Source organism: Salvelinus namaycush, chromosome 3, assembly GCF_016432855.1.
Source record: "Salvelinus namaycush isolate Seneca chromosome 3, SaNama_1.0, whole genome shotgun sequence".
Lineage (NCBI taxonomy): Eukaryota > Metazoa > Chordata > Actinopteri > Salmoniformes > Salmonidae > Salvelinus > Salvelinus namaycush.
The window spans coordinates 55,379,290-55,399,310 of record NC_052309.1 but is presented as its reverse complement, the minus strand read 5'-3'; the positions used below and the strand labels follow the sequence as shown (position 1 = coordinate 55,399,310).

Below are 20,021 nucleotides of genomic sequence, written 5' to 3'. Positions count from 1 at the left end.
AATTCATTGCCCTTGACAATCAACCGTTCTCTGTTGTGGGTGATATTGGCTTTAGCCGACTGGTTGAGCACCGGTATACACTACCAAGTGCGCCATTTTTCATATGTATTTTATTTTTATTTTTTAAATATTTTTTATATAGATTATACACTGCTCAAAAAAATAAAGGGGACACTTAAACAACACAATGTAACTCCAAGTCAATCACACTTCTGTGAAATCAAACTGTCCACTTAGGAAGCAACACTGATTGACAATAAATTTCACATGCTGTTGTGCAAATGGAATAGACAACAGGTGGAAATTATAGGCAATTAGCAAGACACCCCGAATAAAGGAGTGGTTCTGCAGGTGGTGACCACAGACCACTTCTCAGTTCCTATGCTTCCTGGCTGATGTTTTGGTCACTTTTGAATGCTGGCGGTGCTTTCACTCTAGTGGTAGCATGAGACGGAGTCTACAACCCACACAAGTGGCTCAGGTAGTGCAGCTCATCCAGGATGGCACATCAATGCGAGCTGTGGCAAGAAGGTTTGCTGTGTCTGTCAGCGTAGTGTCCAGAGCATGGAGGCGCTACCAGGAGACAGGCCAGTACATCAGGAGACGTGGAGGAGGCCGTAGGAGGGCAACAACCCAGCAGCAGGACCGCTACCTCCGCCTTTGTGCAAGGAGGAGCACTGCCAGAGCCCTGCAAAATGACCTCCAGCAGGCCACAAATATGCACGTGTCTGCTCAAACGGTCAGAAACAGACTCCATGAGGGTGGTATGAGGGCCCGACGTCCACAGGTGGGGGTTGTGCTTACAGCCCAACACCATGCAGGACGTTTGGCATTTGCCAGAGAACACCAAGATTGGCAAATTCGCCACTGGCGCCCTGTGCTCTTCACAGATGAAAGCAGGTTCACACTGAGCACGTGACAGACGTGACAGAGTCTGGAGATGCCGCGGAGAACGTTCTGCTGCCTGCAACATCCTCCAGCATGACCGGTTTGGCGGTGGGTCAGTCATGGTGTGGGGTGGCATTTCTTTGAGGGGCCATGTGCTCGCCAGAGGTAGCCTGACTGCCATTAGGTACCGAGATGAGATCCTCAGACCCCTTGTGATGGTGCTGGTGCGGTTGGCCCTGGGTTCCTCCTAATGCAAGACAATGCTAGACCTCATGTGGCTGGAGTGTGTCAGCAGTTCCTGCAAGAGGAAGGCATTGATGCTATGGACTGGCCCGCCCGTTACCCAGACCTGAATCCAATTGAGCACATCTGGGACATCATGTCTCGCTCCATCCACCAACGCCACGTTGCACCACAGACTGTCCAGGAGTTGGCGGATGCTTTAGTCCAGGTCTGGGAGGAGATCCCTCAGGAGACCATCCGCCACCTCATCAGGAGCATGCCCAGGCGTTGTAGGGAGGTCATACAGGCACGTGGAGGCCACACACACTACTGAGCCTCATCTTGACTAAATTGTATCCCCTTTTCTCCCCAATTTTCGTGGTATCCAATCGCTAGTAATTACTATCTTGTCTCATCGCTACAACTCCCGTACGGGCTCGGGAGAGACGAAGGTCGAAAGCCATGCGTCCTCCGAAGCACAACCCAACCAAGCCGCACTGCTTCTTAACACAGCGCGCCTCCAACCCGGAAGCCAGCCGCACCAATGTGTCGGAGGAAACACCGTGCACCCGCCCCCCTCGGTTAGCGCGCACTGCGCCCAGCCCGCCACAGGAGTCGCTGGAGCGCGATGAGACAAGGATATCCCTACCGGCCAAACCCTCCCTAACCCGGACGACGCTAAGCCAATTGTGCGTCGCCCCACGGACCTCCCGGTCGCGGCCGGCTGCGACAGAGCCTGGGCGCGAACCCAGAGACTCTGGTGGCGCAGCTAGCACTGCGATGCAGTCTTCTAGACCACTGCGCCACCCGGGAGGCCCTATTTTGACTTGTTTTAAGGACATTACATCAAAGTTGGATCAGCCTGTAGTGTGGTTTTCCACTTTAAATGTGAGTGTGACTCCAAATCCAGACCTCCATGGGTTGATACATTTAATTTCCATTGATAATTTGTGTGATTTTGTTGTCAGCACATTCAACTATGTAAAGAAAAAAGTATTTAATAAGAATATTTCATTAATTCAGATCTAGGATGTGTTATTTTAGTGTTCCCTTTATTTTTTTGAGCAGTGTATATAATGGACAATCGAGCTAGGGGGTACAATATCACATTACAATTACACAAGGACCTTAAGGGACATACATACACTTACAATTCTAACAGCTTTTTTGTTAGTAGAGTATTTAACTGTCTTAAAATACAGTTCAATTTCTTTTTGTAGGGTAAGAAAATTTGTTTTTTTGTTAGTAAATTTACATTTGTGTATATGAAATTTGGCCAAAAGAATAATGAAATGAATTACATAAAAATGTTCAGCTTATTTTTATCGTATGTAAAGAATCCAAGCAGTACATCTCTCCACAATAGTGTAAAATCTTCATAAATGTGTTCAATTATAAATCTACTGATGTCTTGCCACAGTTGTCTTACATGTATACAATGCCAAAAAAGATGCAACACTGTTTCTGGGTGGTCATTACAAAAGGAGCAATTTGAGTTGATGTTTTCCTTAAACGTCTTCATATAGTGGTTGGCAGGATAATATTTATGAATGATTTTAAAGGAAACTTCCTTAATTTTGTTAACAAGTAGGTATGTGTGTGGCAACATCCAAACTTTTTTCCAACAGATATTATCAATAAATCCATTCCAATAAGGCATGACATAAGGTATAGATACAACATCCTGCTGAAACAAGGTTCGTATCGCTCTGTTGTTGAATGGACCAAAAGAGAAACAAATCTTTCCTACTGATGAGTCAACAGGGTCAATAGAAGGTAGGCTCTGAGGGTCAGGTCTTGACACGTTCCTGAATAACAGAGCAACACCTGAGGGAATGGCGTCTAAAACAATTGCAAAATCTTTAGGTGTTACAGGGACCTTGTAAAGTGATAGGAATTCCTTATAACTGACTAAAAGACCCTCTGCATTTACCAGTTGGCTCACCAATAGGATATTATTTCGGAACCAATATTCTAAAAACAAAAGAAGTATTTTTATACAATATATCCCGATTATTCCATATATAATATCTGTGTGGATAACAATTATGTTATTAGGGCCCCGTGTGGCTCAGTTGGTAGAGCATGGCGCTTGCAACGTCAGGGTTGTGGGTTCGATTCCCACGGGGGGCCAGTACAAAAAAAAGTATGAATGTATGTACTTGTAAGTCGCTCTGGATAAGAGCGTCTGCTAAATGACTTAAATGTAAATGTAAAATAAATTAAGGACCATGACAAGAAAACCTGCCGATGAAAAGCAGAAAGTTTCACTGGAATTTTGTCAATATTATAATTGCAAAACAACATGAAGTTAAGGCCACCAAAAGTAGAGAAGACATGATGAGGAATAAAATTCAAGAAGAAGTGGGTCTTCTTAGGAATTGTTTTATCCAATTGATCTTAAAAGTATTATTTAAAGTAGCAAAGTCCAGAAAATTCAGTCCACCATTCTCATAAGTGTTCATTACAACAGTTTTCCTAATGTAATGGGTACGGTTTCTCCAAAGAAAGTTGAAAAGCATCTGGTCTATCTCCTTGCTTATTTTATTGTCAAGATATAAAGATAGAGCGCCATATGTTAGTCTAGAGATACCTTCGGCCTTGGTTATTAGGACTCTACCTTTTAAAGATAAGTACCTCTGTAGCCATTGATTTAGCTTCTTCTGGGTATTTTTAATAAGAGGGTTCAAATTTAGTACGCCTCTAGACTTCTGATCCTTTGTAATGGTTATGCCTAAATATGTAAGTTCTTCTTTTACTGGAATACCATAATATGAAGGTGTCACACAATCTTTGACAGCTATGAGTTCACATGTATTAATGTTAAGGTATAGACCAGACGCTTTGGGAAAGGATTGTATCACATTGATCGATATAGGAATTTGGTTAGCGTCTTTCAGAAAAAGTGTAGTATCATCAGCCAGCTGGCTTATAATAATTTCTTTACCAGCTATGGAAATACCTTGTACAGGACTATTTTTTAAATAATTTTTCATATGTTGCCCTACCGGAGTTACACAGTAATAGCGTCACTGCTATTAGCTTCACGACATACATAATACATACATACTACGGAACGCCGTTTGGGTCTTTGCGTGTCAAAAAGATACTGTAGCACTGTCAAAGCTGTACAAAAATGTCTGCAAACACCGGCCACGAACGATGTGTTTACAATACCGCGTTGTTAATAGAGCATCATTTGTTTGACCGCAACTTCTGGGGTAGCTAGCTTTAGCTTGGTACCTAGCTAGCGCCAATACAACCAGCCTGAAAACAATGACCAGTAGATACTGCAGACATTTTCATTATTCTTAGTAATGATTTGGGAATCCTTGTGAGTAAGTATGAGCTAGGTTGCCACTTGTTGTTCACCTATTGAAATTGAACTGATATTGAATTGAAAAAATAGCTATCCTGCTACTTAACCCTGTTGCCCAAAGCTAACGTTATAAGCAGCCAGCTAGCTTCATCTGGCTAGTGATGCTCAACCGGACCGGGTTATATGCTGTGAAGCTAGCCACAATAAGGATTAGGCACAATAGTGGAATTTGCAGTTTGCCTTCAAAATAAATGTATGTCATTGGCAGTGATGCAAATGAATACAACTAGTAGAATTATGCCATACTTTTATTTTGAAGGCTAATCGCAAAGTCCACTATTGTGGCTGATCCTTATTGTGGCTAGCTTCACATAGATGGGTTCGACCACCATTAATCAAATAAGGACTGTTTTATAAATGAGGGTTATTTTAGATGACACCAGGCTTTATAGTTATCTAGCTAACTATAGCTACTGAAACAGATGTCGTTTTGCTATGTGTTTGGGGAAGAACATTGTTTGCATCCATGAGCTAGCTTTTTTTTATGACCAGTACTGTAGGTGTGCAATACAACTCTACCAGCATCATAGCATACGTATCGATGAATGGTTGTGACATATGAAATACGAGTGATAGTGTAATCAATGTATAATAACTACTTAAATTAATGACCGCATTAAATTATGTGACGTGTAGTCATATTCAGGTCCTAAGTCAAATAAAATAACAAAATAACTTTTTTGGGGTCAGTGTGGCGTGTGTAACATTTATTTAACTAGGCAAGAAGCTGGAAAGACTTAGTTTTACATTTCTTTGTACATATCCATAAAAATGATGCCAGCTGATTCATGATTTGAGTGGTGAGAGCTGTCTATCATCCCGTCTCCCATTTGTAAGTCGCTCTGGATAAGAGCGTCTGCTAAATGACTTAAATGTAAATGTAAATGTCTCCTTACTATGGAACAGCTGGAGTTCAAATTACAATGTTGCAAATGTCGGAGCGACCGATAAGGGTTATACTAGTGATGCCCCGATATGACATTTTTGGCCCGATATCTGATATTTTCTGCGTTTTCGCTGTTTTTTTTGTAGAACCAACCTGCAACTAGAAACGGACATTTCAAAGATACTTTCTTCATTCTAGATTTGTTGCAAAAAGTATCGCCAAGAACAGGTTAGTTAAAATCTATGCTGGTGGTTTGTATGGGGCATTCATTTAAACGCCAGTAACTGACACGAACAATCTTTGGTTATATCACATTCTGGCATACAATCTGTAGCTATACACACCAGCATACTCCCTTGACATTTCGAGAGGGGCAGAGAAGCTTGGCACATGGTGCTAATATTAAAGTAATACTAAAATTAGCTATTTAGCATGATACATAAACCATAGTGCAAAGTCACTAACGTTACTTTATTATGATCTGGTATATGACATTTCGCCACCCCTCGAGACAAGCTAGATAATGTTGCGTCACCGACAGCTCATCAGCGACCTGGCTGCGTTTTTCGGACACTCCTTTGCTGTGACATGGTCTTTAAAATTGACATTAGCGTGCAAGTTAACTAGCCTAGAAAAGCACGCTAAACAGCACCGTTTGACAGCTAAATGCCTAGCCCAATGGTCACACCGTGTTGCACACAACCAAAAACAAAGTGGTGTAACCAAACAGGTGCCAAAGGCAGAACGTGTGTTGTATGAAAACTAGGAGCTGGCTAGTATCGTTAACCAATGTAGCTGGCTAGCTAGCAAGAGTGGTGGTGACCCATCAAACACACCAGCTACTAGGGGGAGACGACTACAATTGCTTCTAGCACGAGATTACGAAGTGGACTGTTCAAAAGGCAGACACATGTCAACATGTAGGTACTATACGGCATATTTTGCAGAAGCCGTGCAACATAATGCAAATACTTTAAAATATTTACATGTTGGTTTATTTTGAAAATAAAAAACTATCAGGTTAGCTACTCACTCAAAAAGAATCAGCTGATACAACCGTGACTCAGTAGACTCCACGATTTCCTCATTCGCTGTGACGCCTCCTTTCGACCAATCTTCTTCTTTTTCTTCTTCTTTAAGATTTGGTTGGCGGATCGCATCCAACTTTCAGGTGCTTACAGCTCTGCCTACTGTACTCGTGTGTGAGGCCATTCACGCATACCTACATTAAATTGTTGATACGGTAATACACATTTTGGGGAAAAGGAAAATTGCCTTCCCAACTATTAGCCCTCTATCAAAAAAATAATCACCACCCCATTCCACAATTTAATCCTAACTAATCTTACTCCAGAACAATGGTCTGAGGACAAAACAATACCACTCTACTGTTCTGCAGTAAATCCTCACAATCCCAAGTATTTCTCAGCCGCCACAAGTTTTATTTTCTATTTTCTTCTGATCAATTTCTGCAGTAAAATTGACAACCATGGCTATTAATGCTAAAATGCCCTCCTTACTGAAGCACATATTCTTCCAATAACTCTCTCTTGGTCTCTACCTACTCACAAGAATCCTGTCAGTATCACTCACCTTCGACCAATCTGCAAAAGTAATGTTTCTTTTGGAAGGTGGACCTCTAGAAAGAGCCCAGAGTTCGAGACTTGGAATTCTAAGTTGGATGACCGTTCAAAAAGTTTTTTCCCAGTCGGACCTCGGGGTTACTCTGCCCAAAATCTGCCCACATTAAGCAGATCATCATTAATGTGTAAGTGAGGAGTTTTTGGGTGGCTATGGGCTTGTTTGACATTGCAGCCGACAGTGTAGGCGACTGCTGACTGACTGATCTTGTATCATAAATAACAACTCATTATTGTTTGTAGATTAGTCAGTCACAATTTACCCATGATATATCACGGTTTTGATGCTCTCGGACATGTCCATTGAGAGAGTGTCGAATTGGTCAAGATAAAAATGAACTGCTATTTTGATATGTAAGTCTTATTTGATCTAATAGAAGTTTCGTAATGCTTAGGTTGTTACTGATATAAGTGTGATGCACATGACATCCTGGCAACTTTCAGAAAAAACAGTTTATATCAGAGTTGTCGCTGTTGAATTTCGAGATGGCCTATGCATATTCATGAGGATATCAAAGGATCTCACTTTCCATTGAATACAGGCAATTGACACCCCTTATCGAATATTTTTTTTAAGTATTCAAAGATAGAGACGTATCTAAAGAGAGGAATAGGCTGGCGCTTGACAGCCCTCCATTCCACTCTGTGGACAACAAATCCCATTGTTAGAGCGAAGACACAGGGCTCGTTTGAGTGGTAAGGTGAAAGCAAATGACTGTAAACAAAAGTCTAAGAGTGAAGTCGGGGGAGGTGCATCTACGACAGCCGAACATCGGGCACTGGCGTGGTTTTCCAAAAGCAAAACTCATGGGAACATCGCAGGGTTGCCATTGTTTATAAAAGTTGTTCTTTATAATGTCGAAATAAACATCTCCAACCCCGATATCACTCACTCACAAACTGAAAATATATGTGTGTACATTTTACAATCAATTGGTGAGAGAGCTTCAAATATCACATTAATTTGTACATATCCACCACAGGAGGCTGCTGAGGGGAGGACGGCTCATAATAATGGTTGGAATAGAGCTAATGGAATAGCATCAAACACCTGGAAACCATGTGTTTGATGTATTTGATACCATTCCACACATTTCGCTCCAGCCACTACCAGGATACCCGTCCTCCCCAATTAAGGTGCCACCAACCTCCTGTGATATCCACTGTCTACATGAATTGCGGAAAAGTTGGTTCCTGTTTCAGTCAGGTCTTTGGTCACGTTCGCGCGGATCAAACAAAAACACCCTAGTGATTGGTTGACAGTAGAGCCTCCCACAATGTAGGCATGATGAAGCTGGTGAAGAGCAACTGCAGAAAGTTGCAGTTGACTGCAGTCAAAACTTCAGGACCTTTGATCACATGATTTTTGTTCATGCAGTCCACATGTCGGACAATTTTTATCCCCATAATGCAACACAAAATTATCCGTGTGAACGTTCCCACAAGCATCTCGTCATTATTTCCAGTATCTATGGCCAGAGAGGAAGAGGTGACGTGAGAGGGTTTACTCCAATGATTTATATATATATACTAGACGACTAACAGGGGCACTGTTATGAAGCCACTACACCTCCATCTTGGCCCTCCCCACCATTGTAAAAAATATTTTGGAAGCTATAGAAATGCATTTAGTAATGTCTACATTTGTTTTTGCCATGTGTATTTTATTAAAGCATATAACATACTTTATTAGGCTATTTTATGTGAGCTAAACATAAAAAAATACACTATCGTTCAAAAGTTTGGGGTCACTAAGAAATGTCCTATGAAATGAGTTGCAAAATTAATCGGAAATTTAGTCAAGACATTGACAAGGTTATAAATAATGATTTTTAATTGAAATAATAATTGTGTCCTTCAAACTTTGCTTTTGTCAAAGAATGCTCCATTTGCAGCAATTAAAGCCTTGCAGAACTTTGGCATTCTAGTTGTCAATTTGTTGAGGTAATCTGAAGATATTTCACCCCATGCATCCTGAAGCACCTCCCATAAATTGGATTGGCTTGATGGGCACTTCTTACGTACGGTATGGCTGAGATCCGGTGACTGGCCACTCCATTATAGACAGAATACCAGCTGACTGCTTCTTCCCTAAATAGTTATTGCATAGTTTGGAGGTGTGCTTTGGGTCATTGTCCTGTTGTAGGAGGAAATTGAGCGCCGTCCGCATGGCGTTGCAAAATGGAGTGATAGCCTTCCTTCTTCAAGATCCTTTTTACCCTGTACAAATCTCCCATTTAACACCATCAAAGCATTTCTGAGTATTTCTGTAAATTGATGTGGCTCTCTGCAAAATCACAGAATGTTTTGGAGGCAAAACATTACTGAACATAACGCGCCAATGTAAACTAAGATTTTTGGATATAAATATGAACTTTATCGAACAAAACATACATGTATTGTGTAACATGAAGTCCTATGAGTGTTATCTGATGAAGATCATCAAAGGTTAGTGATTCATTTTATCTCTATTTCTGCTTTTTGTGACTCCTCTCTTTGGCTGGAAAAATGTTTTTCTGTGACTAGGTACTGACCCAACATAATCGTTTGGTGTGCTTTCGTCGTAGAGCCTTTTTGAAATCGGACACTGTGTCTGGATGGTGTAAAATACTTGTATGTTTGAGGAATTTTAATTATGAGATTTCTGTTGTTTGAATTTGGCGCCCTGCACGTTCACTGGCTGTTGTCAAGTTGATCCCGTTAACGGGATCTCAGCCATAAGAAGTTTTAAGTACTAATGTTACTGTCCCCACTACAACAAGTAAATACTTAAATATCCCTACATATAATTTTGTCCTTTGTCCTATTTCCTTTAATTAAAATACTGTAGAATTTAATTTATTCCTATGGAGGACTGCTTCTTCTGAGGAGTGCCAATGTGCTTCAAAACCTCTCACGGGCCAAAACATAGCATTAGCAATCCAGGGTTTATATACATGATTGGTTTACTCCCCCCAAAATCTGTCCACGAAAATAAGACCAGGAAGTGAGGAATTTTTGAACGGAGGTCAATGAGAGATAATTTGTTATGTGAGACTTATTTGATCGAATAGAAGTTTTGCAATGGCTACAGTAGGTTGTTTCGAAAGTACAGATATAAGTAGACACGTGGCATTTTGGCAAAAAAAAATCACTTTATATTGGAGTTGTGCCTGTTTTTCCACACTTGTATCTACCCTCTCATTGGCTAGAATGGTCCCACCTGATCTCGCCTCCTCCCGCCTGCCTTCCATCTTTGAGGACTATCTTGTCAATTTAATAGATAATCTTTGGTAAAGCCTATATTTTGACCAATGGTCTGAGAGGATCCATACGTTTTAATAACAATAATAATAATAAATTATATTTTTAATACATTTTTTCATAGAATCTCAAAGCTCTTCAAAAGCAAAAAACAAACAAGCGATATATCATGACAGGTTAACCAATAGAGGCCAGGTCTTTGAAAGCTGCATCCTCCGAAGATGGAGATGGTTAGTTCATGGCTTGAGTGAAGGGACCCTGACAAAGTTCTTGGTCTGTAATCCATACCAATAACACCCACAGCAGGGTCGATAAAAACCAGAAGCTTAGGGAAAAAGTATAGAGGAAGGGGGGAAGCCTGAAAACCAGATGCTTCCAGTTTCTATAGACACCAGGAGTTTATTTTACACCTGCTACAGCTACATTAGGTAATGGTGCTTCAAGACAACTCGGAACTCAGAAAAAACAAGGTCAAATCATTAAGTCAGTGATCGTCAAGTCAGGAAGTCTGACTTGGATGACCACTCAAAGCGATTTTTCCAAGTCAGAGCTAGTTTTTTTCCCAGAGTTCCCAGTTGTCTTGAAGTTGGAAGTCATAGATTTCCGAGTTCCGAGTTGTTATGAACGTAGCATTAGACTGGATTATAGGCGCAGCCAATGATATCTTACAACAGGTAAACAAGGCTTTGAAGCAACGTGAATGGCGCGCACAAACCCAGATCAAAGCCAATCAAGCCAGATCGGTGCATCTAGAATGTTGCTGGTCACAACGTGGCATCAGAGGCGGCAAGTGCCATGGTAGTGAAATGGGGGGCCAATAGAAAATCACAGCGCAGCACAAACTGATCACATGCTATGGCACGTCATGGGGAGCTTTGTTAAAGCGGTCGTTACTTCATTTGAATCTATTGCATCTAATGCAATTCTTACTCCAGCTGATAGAGTATAATCTTCATATTGGTCGTCATAAAGACCCCATTTGGATGTTCTAATGTCATTCAATGTCGTCATTGAGATCCAGGTCATAAGATAAAACAAAAGAGGAACATCAGAGAGAGAGACTGAATATGACAACAAGTCAATCATTAATATAAGAGGCAAAACACACACACACAATCATGTCATATGACTTTGTCACCTGTATGTGATGGACTTTATATTCTGATTTGTATTTAAATAAATCAAACAGACAAGCTGCAAAAGTAGTACATAAAGAGGTGTGTTCTTCTGTCAAGTCTAGTCAAGACACATGAACATGTGTGTGTGCCAACAGTCAAAGACTGACACATTGTCACTCCCTATGTTTACATAGGGCGCTATTTTTGTTCTTGTGGCCTTCGCCTCTAATCGCCTGCTCTGACCTCAAAAGCTCAAAAGCGTACTAGTCAACAGTCATACAACCCTTCACCTCACTTCTAAGTATACTACCAGCCTAGGACCTTTGACCCTCTCTCACAGCTTGGCTAATCACAACTCTCCTCCTTCCCTTAACCCACTTTTTAATGTGAATTAAGCTCAAATTTGCGCAATAGGCCTAAATTCCATTTAATGAGATAAAGAGATAGACATCTTTCTGTTTCATTGTTTCAGCCAGGGGTAAAAGTAATTTTACTGAGAATGTAAATTGAGAGCTATTTATCTTCATTGGGTGTTAAAAGTGAGGTGTCCAATGGAAAGATTACTCTGACCAAACCTGTTTTTGAATGAAGCAATGAGGCAGCCTTTCACTCAGTATTTGAGACAAAGTGAACAGCCCATATACATTCTTAGTGTCTCAGAAATCATAGATACATTAGATTTAGATTTCTTTGTAGAAGGACTAGACTAGAAGGTTCTTTGTGTTTGTCCTCTCAGATGAATGGGTGAAGATGGTGCTATAGCTCCATCTAGAGGTGAGATGGGTGATACAAGAAAGGTTCTCAGATGAATAACCTCACCCCAAGGAAGGTTCTTAGATAATAACATCACCAGTGGAGGCTGGTGGGAGGAGCTAAAAGAGAATGGGCTCATTAACATGGATGTATTGGAATAAATGGAATGGTATCAAACACATCAAACATATGGAATCAAGATGGCGCCGACAGAGAGGGTCGCCTCGTTTCTAGTCCTTTAAAAAACTATGAGTATTTTGTTTTTTTATGTATTATGTCTTACATTGTTAGCCCTGAAAATCTTAAGTGTTATTATGTACAGAACTATTGGATATCAGAGCGACGTCAACTTACCAGCACTAGAACCAGGAATACAACTTTCCCGAAGCGGATCCTTTTTACGAACCACCCAAGGCATTCGAACTGTTTCCAGAGGCTGACCCAAAACAACGTCTTCGCAGGAGAGATAGACGGAGCGGCCTTCTGGTCAGACTTTGAAGGCGTGCACACCACCGACCATTTCCGAGTATTTTACTCACTAATGTCTAGTCTCTAGATAACAAGGTAGACAAAATTAGGGCTAGGGTTGCTTTCCAGAGAGACATCCGGGATTGTAACATACTCTGTTTCACGGAAACATGGTTTTCTGGGGACATGTTGTTGGAGTCAATACAGCCACCGGGAAACTTTGTGCGTCGCGCCGACAGGAATAAATATCTCTCAGAGAAGAAGGGCGGGTTGTATGTTTCATGATTAATGACTCATGATGTAATTGTAACAACATACAGGAAGTCAAGTCCTTCTGTTCACCAGACCTAGAATTCCTTACAATCAAATGTCGTCCGTATTATCTCCCAAGAGAATTCTCGTTGGTTATTGTCACTGCGGTGTATATCCCCCCCAAGCCGACACCACGACAACCCTCAAGGAACTCCACTGGAATCTATGCAAACTGGAAACCATTTATCCGGAGGCTGCATTTATTGTAGCTGGGGATTTTAACAAAGCAAATTTGAGAACAAGGCTACCTAAATTCTATCAGCATATCGATTGTAGTACCCAGGCTGGCAAAACACTGGATCACTGCTACTCTAAACTTCCGCGATGCATACAAGGCCCTCCCCTGCCCTTCTTTCGGCAAATCCGACTCCATTTTGCTTCTACCCTCCTATAGGCAGAAACTCAAACAGGATGTACCCGTGACTAGGACCTTTCAACGCTGGTCTGACCAATCGGAATTCACGCTTCAAGATTGTTTTGATCATGCGGACTGGGACATGTTCTGGGTAGTCTCAGAGAATAATATAGATTTATACGCTGATTCAGCTAGTGAGTTTATAAGGAAGTGCATAGGAGATGTTGTTCCCACTGTGACTATTGAAATCTACCCTAACCAGAAACCGTGGATAGATGGCGGAATTCGCGCAAAACCGAACCACCGCATTTAACCATGGAAAGATGACCGGGAATTGACCAAATACAAACAGTGTAGTTATTCCCTCCGCAAGGCAATCAAACAAGTGAAAGGGTCAGTATAGGGACAAAGTGGAGTCGCAATTCAACGGCTCAGACACGAGACGAATGTGGCAGGGTCTCAGGCAATCACGGACTACAAAAAGAAAACCAGCCACGTCACGAACACCGACGTCTTGCTTCCAGACAAACTAATCACCTTCTTTGCCTGCTTTGAGGATAATACCGTGCCACCGATGCGGCACGCTACCAAGGACTGCGCCCCCCCTCCTTCTCCGTGGCCGACATAACATTTACATTTAAGTCATTTAGCAGACGCTCTTATCCAGAGCGACTTACAAGTACATACATTCATCCTTTTTTTTTTTCCTTTTTAAATTTTTTTTAAAAAAATTATTATTATTATTATTATTTTTTTTTTTTTTTTGACATAAGACATTTAAACGTGTTAACCCTTGCAAGGCTGCCGGCCCAGACGGCCTCCCTAGTGACATCCTCAGAGCATGCGCAGACCAGCTGACTGGTGTGTTTACAGACATATTCAATCTCTCCCTATCCCAGTCTGCTGTCCCCACATCCCAGTCTGCTGTCCCCACATCAAGTTGGCCACAATTGTTCCTGTACCCAAGAAGTCAAAGGTAACTGAACTGAATGACTGTCGCCCTGTAGCACTCACTTCTGTCACCATGAAGTGCTTTGAGTGACTAATCAAGGATCATATCACCTCCACCTTACCTGTCACCCTAGACCCACTTCAATTTGCTTACCACCCTAATAGATCCACAGACGATGCAATTGCCATCACACTGCACACTGCCCTATCCCATCTGGACAAGAGGAATACCTACTGTATGTAAGAATACTACTCATTGACTACAGCTCAGCATTCAACACCATAGTACCCTCCAAGCTCATCATTAAGCTTGAGGCCCTGGGTCTCAACCCTGCCCTCTGCGATTGGTCCTGGACTTCCTGACGGGCCACCCCCAGGTGGTGAACATCTCCTCTTCGCTGATCCTCAACACTGGGGCCCCACAAGGGTGTGTTCTCAGCCCCCTCCTGTACTCCCTGTTCACCCATGACTGTGTGGCCATGCACGCCTCCAACTCGATCATCAAGTTTGCAGACGACACAACAGTAGTAGGCTTCATCACCACCAACGACAAAACAGCCTGTAGGGATGAGGTGAGGGCACTCAGAGTGTGGTGTCAGGAAAATAACCTCTCACTCAACGTCAACAAAACAAAGAGATGATCGTGGACTTCAGGAAACAGCAGAGGGAGCACACCCCTATCCACATCGACGGGACAGCAGTGAAGAAGGTGAAAAGTTTCAAGTTCCTCGGCATACACATCACGGACAAACTGAAATGGTTCACCCACACAGACAGTATGGTTAAGAAGGCGCAACAGCGCCTCTTCAACCTCAGCAGGCTGAAGAAATTTGGCTTGTCACCTAAAACCCCCACAAACCTTTACAGATGCACAATTGAGAGCATCCTATCGGGCTGTATCTCCGCTTGATACGGCAACTGCACCACCCACACCCTCTCCAGAGGGTGGTTCGGTCTGCACAACGCATCACTGGGGGCAAACTACCTGCACTCCAGGACACCTACAGCACACGATATCACAGGAAGGCCAAAAAGATCATCAAGGACAACAACCACCCGAGCCACTGCCTGTTCACCCCGGTACCATCCAGAAGGCGAGGTCAGTGCAGGTGCATCAGAGCTGGGACCGTGAGACTGAAAAATAACTTGTATCTCAAGGCCATCAGACTGTTAAACAGCCATCACTAGCTCAGAGAGGCTGCTGCCTACATACAGACTTGAAATCACTGGCCACTCTAACAAATGGATCACTAATCACTTCATTAATGCCACTTTAATAATGATGTTTACATATCTTACTCATCCCAGATGAATATATTGTATTTTATACCATTGCATCTCGTCTATGCCGGTCGGTCATGGCCCATCTATATATTTAAATGTACATATTCTTATTCCATCCCTTTACTTAGATTTGTGTGTATTAGCTAGTTGTTGTGGAATTGTTAGATTACTTGTTAGATATTGCTGCACTGTTGGAACTAGAAGCACAAGCTTTTCACTATACGCGCAATAACTTCTGCTAACCCATGTGATTTGATTTGAATCCCCATGTTTGACTCCATTTCAATGAGCCGTCCTCCCACCAGCCTCCACTGAACCTCACCCCAGCCAGTTCATCCATCAGATGATGAATAATAGAGCCTGTGTACACAAGCATTTCAGTCAGAGTAGCTGCTGATCAAGGATCAGTTTTGCCTTTTAAATCATAATGAATAAATGACAGGGCTGGACACATATTGTGTTGAAAAAAATTGAAGTTTTATTATGCTATTCTACACATTTTGTCATGAGGCTAAGAGAAAATGTTGTTGTTTTAGGGCTAATTTCCATTTTTTGGTTGGGGGCCTCCTGGACGTTGGGGGCCCAGGGGCTTTTGCCCTGCATGCCCATTCGGTAATCCGGCACTGAGACGCTATGTGAATATGGACCCTGAATATGCCAATCATGTCATCGTTATGCCACTATTCACCAGCTAAGAGAGTGTTTATGTCACGTCTACTCCTGCTTCTCCCCTCTGGCGTTCGGCGTTCGACGTTCGACGCCACCGGTATACTAACCACCGATCCTGGGATCCATCATTATGCACACCTGGCATCCATCATTACGCGCACCTGCAGAACATCATGAAACTCACCTGGACTCCATTACCGTCCTAATTACCTCCCGTATATCTGTCACTCCCTTGGGTTCCTTCCTCTGTCAGTATTGTTCATGCATAAACACCACTGTTATGTTGCCTCGTTTCATGTTTTATTAAACGTTGCACCTGCTTCTCGACTCACAGCGTCTCCGTTAGTTTCAATGAAGAGTGTGTGGGCTAGGCCCCTTTTTTCTCAATATCTGCCTGAATGACATGCCCAAAGTAAACTGCCTGTTGCTCAGGCCCTGAAGCCAGGTTATGCATATAATTGGTACCATTGGAAAGAAAACACTTTGAAGTTTGTAGAAATGTTAAAATAATGTAGGAGAATATAACACAAAAGATATGGTAGGAGAAAAACCAACGAGAACTTCTTTTTTTGAGAGACCAAGCTCTTACAATGGCAAGTATTAGGGTATACTCAATTCTAGCTCCCAGGATGCAATTCCCATAGCTTCCACAGGGTGTCAGCAGTCAATGTTCAAGGTTTCAGGCTTGTAACTTCCAAAACGAATAAGAAATATCAGTTTTAGTACAGGGACACAGTCTTGGAAATTTGTGTTTGCGCGCTCCATGAAGACAAGACGCACCTGCTAAAATTGGTTTCCTATTGAACATACTTCTTTCCGTAAGAAATATTATAGTTTGATTACATTTTAGGGTATCTGAGGAGTAGATAGAAATGTATTTTGACTTGTTGAAACAAAGTTTAGGGGTAGATTTATGGTTTCCTTTCTCTGCATGTTGAACGAGTGGATTACTCAAATTGATGGTGCCAACTAAACAGACTTTGTGGGATAAAGGATTTTATCTAACAAAATGTCATGGTTCATGGTGCAGCCTACAAGGACTGAACACTCCTCCTTAATTAAGCAGAAGAGGCTTCTGGAAGGAGATGTGGTTTTGGAGACATGATGACAACGCCTGGCAAACACTGAAAGATTGGGCCAGCCATCTGGGAAGTGTTGAGCCCATCTACCTGTATTTTATTAACATCCATTGTTTGAAAAATTGAACAAGGGCTATGCTATGTGACTGAAGTATCTGTGACTAATTATATATTTTTTAAATATTGTTTTATAGGGGTGGATCACCTTAATATTGCGGAAAGATTGTTGCCTCCATCAATGTAATTGTCTGCATCATTTCCAATCCCCAATATATTTTTGGGGTAAATATATATATCCCTATACATACACGTACATACATATACAGTTGAAGTTTAAGTTTACATACACTTAAGTTGGAGTCATTAAAACTCGTTTTTCAACCACTCCACAAATTTCTTGTTAACAAACTATAGTTTTGGCAAGTCGGTTAGGACATCTACTTTGTGCATGACACAAGTCATTTTCCCAACAATTGTTTACAGACAGATTATTTCACCTATAATTCACTGTATCACAATTCCAGTGGGTCAGAAGTTTACATATACTAAGTTGACTGTGCCTTTAAACAGCTTGGAAAATTCCAGAAAATTATGTCATGGCTTTAGAAGCTTCTGATAGGCTAATTGACATCATTTGAGCCAATTGGAGGTGTACCTGTGGATGTATTTCAAGGCCTACCTTCAAATATGCCAATTATGTGATGATCCGACCGCATTCTGTCCCCTACCAACACTTTTTAACCTTTTGGTGCCAGAGAGAATGGCATAAGAAAGGAGTCAAGACGACTAGCTTGATTAAGCCTCCGCCATGTATATCTCACTGGGTCAGGGTATTTAAGCCTCCATATATCCACTAATTCCAATATATCCATGACATTCATGATTTTCTTAAGTGCCTGAGGGTGATAGTTTGTAGTGTGATTTCCTTTTCGGTCCATAGAGGTAATTAAGACCGTATTATAATCTCTCACCATAATAACAGAGACTAGTGTTGCTTTTAGAGTTGTTAAATTCTTATATATATTTTCAAAGAAGCTTGGATCATCATTATTTGGACTGTATAGGTTAATAAGCCATCTGTTTATTGTCCAATATTAAAAATAATCAATCTACCTTGATGATCTGTTTGGACAATTTGCACATTTGGATCAAAATTACTGTTAATTAATACATTCATCCCTTTTGAATTTCTTTGCCCATGGGAGAAATATATTTAGCCCCCCAGTCGTTTTTCCACAAAACTTCATCTAAAATTGTTGAATGAGTTTCCTGTAAACAATAGATATTATATTCCTTCTCTTTTAGCCAGGTAAATACTGATCGTCTTTTCTTATTATCTGCTAAGCCATTACAATTATAACTGGCTATATTTATTTCACCACTTACCATAATGAGACACAACTTTCAATTCTATTTATCAAAATATATGTTTGTAAACGTACCACTAAAAAGTAACATGATGATTGATTGTCTACTGTATATAGCTGTACCATGATATTTGCATTGCTACTAAGTAAACCTCCAATTGGTCCCCACTATTACACCCTCTAAAAGCCCTCCTCATCCCAGGTTGGGGTGTCATCCCAATGCCTGGCAGACCACCCTCGACCCCCCGTATCCCATAGCCCTGAAGAGACTGGGATTCATTCTTCAAAAAGAGCACACAGTGCCATTTACAGAACAGAATTAGATCAACAGCCAAATGCATTTCCATCGCCCTCACCTCGATTTGTATTATATATAGCCATCAAAAAATATATATATTTTTAAAATACAGAGCCCAACTCAAGAAAGGTCTTGATTTACGAATGCATATACAGTTGCAGCTGTATGAGAAGGCCTGCAAGACTGTGCAAAAAACTGGGCAGAAATGGGGAGATTTTATTAACCATTGTCACGTCCTAGATGATGGAGGTCAAATGTACCCCTTTCCTCTGAAACACCCACAACACAGTCCCCCGTATATTCCCAAGCATCTCCATATGGTCAGACTTTTGATTTTGTGCCACCAGGGCCACAATAATATACCCCCTCTCTGAATGTCCGAGTGTGACCCCTTCCCCATGGGTTACTGCAGCTAGTGTTGCCAGCACTGCCACTGCCTGGGTGGGGGCACCCCACTGGAATCCCCACCGGCTAGGTACAAGGTTGTCAAGGTTCTCATTAGCAGATTTGAGAATTTCCTTTTATATTATGCTCTCCCTTTAGGGGGCTTTGGTTTTGGAGGACCAACCCTGCCAAGCAGGCTCAGAATCTTGAGGGGGCAGTGCTGCTCTAGGTCTCTGACCTCATTTTGGCTGCATACAGACAGCCCATAAAACAGTTAGGGACTTCTCCTTAGTATCTGGGTCATTCAGGTGGGTGTCTAGGGTATAGGGTTGTGGACCGTTCCATCAATATAGGATCATAAATAAATAAATTAGATGTATAATTTATTTTTAAAATGTAGTTCCCCATGATAGGACAGTAAATAAGCTAAATGTATAGTTTATTTTAAAACGCTGTTCCACCATGATAGGATAATAAATAAATAAATAAGATTCATTATAAAAAGTATATCCATCATCTGAATAACAATGAAAGCTCTTTCACAACCCCCGCTCACAGCAATACATTGGTTCTGGGATATGCAACCATTTTCTTTCTCACTCAACGCCACACTTTCCCAAACATAAAAAAACACACACCACACCATCCACACATACTTGTTCATTCTGTTTACTGAGTTTTTATCTTCACCATGTTGAATTAGTGCTTTTGTGTTCCAATTAGTT

General features: G+C 41.5%; 1 protein-coding gene across 1 annotated transcript in view; it reads right to left on the bottom strand.

The window, feature by feature from the left end:
- The window catches only part of mtmr4 (myotubularin related protein 4), a 158,197-nt gene extending 151,590 nt beyond the window's left edge, over window positions 1-6,607 (bottom strand). Inside the window, exon 1 of the mRNA XM_038988525.1 lies at window positions 6,409-6,607. The gene's annotated coding sequence lies outside the window, so the exon portion shown is untranslated. The remainder of the gene's footprint in view (window positions 1-6,408) is intronic.
- Between the last annotated feature and the right edge of the window lie 13,414 nt (window positions 6,608-20,021).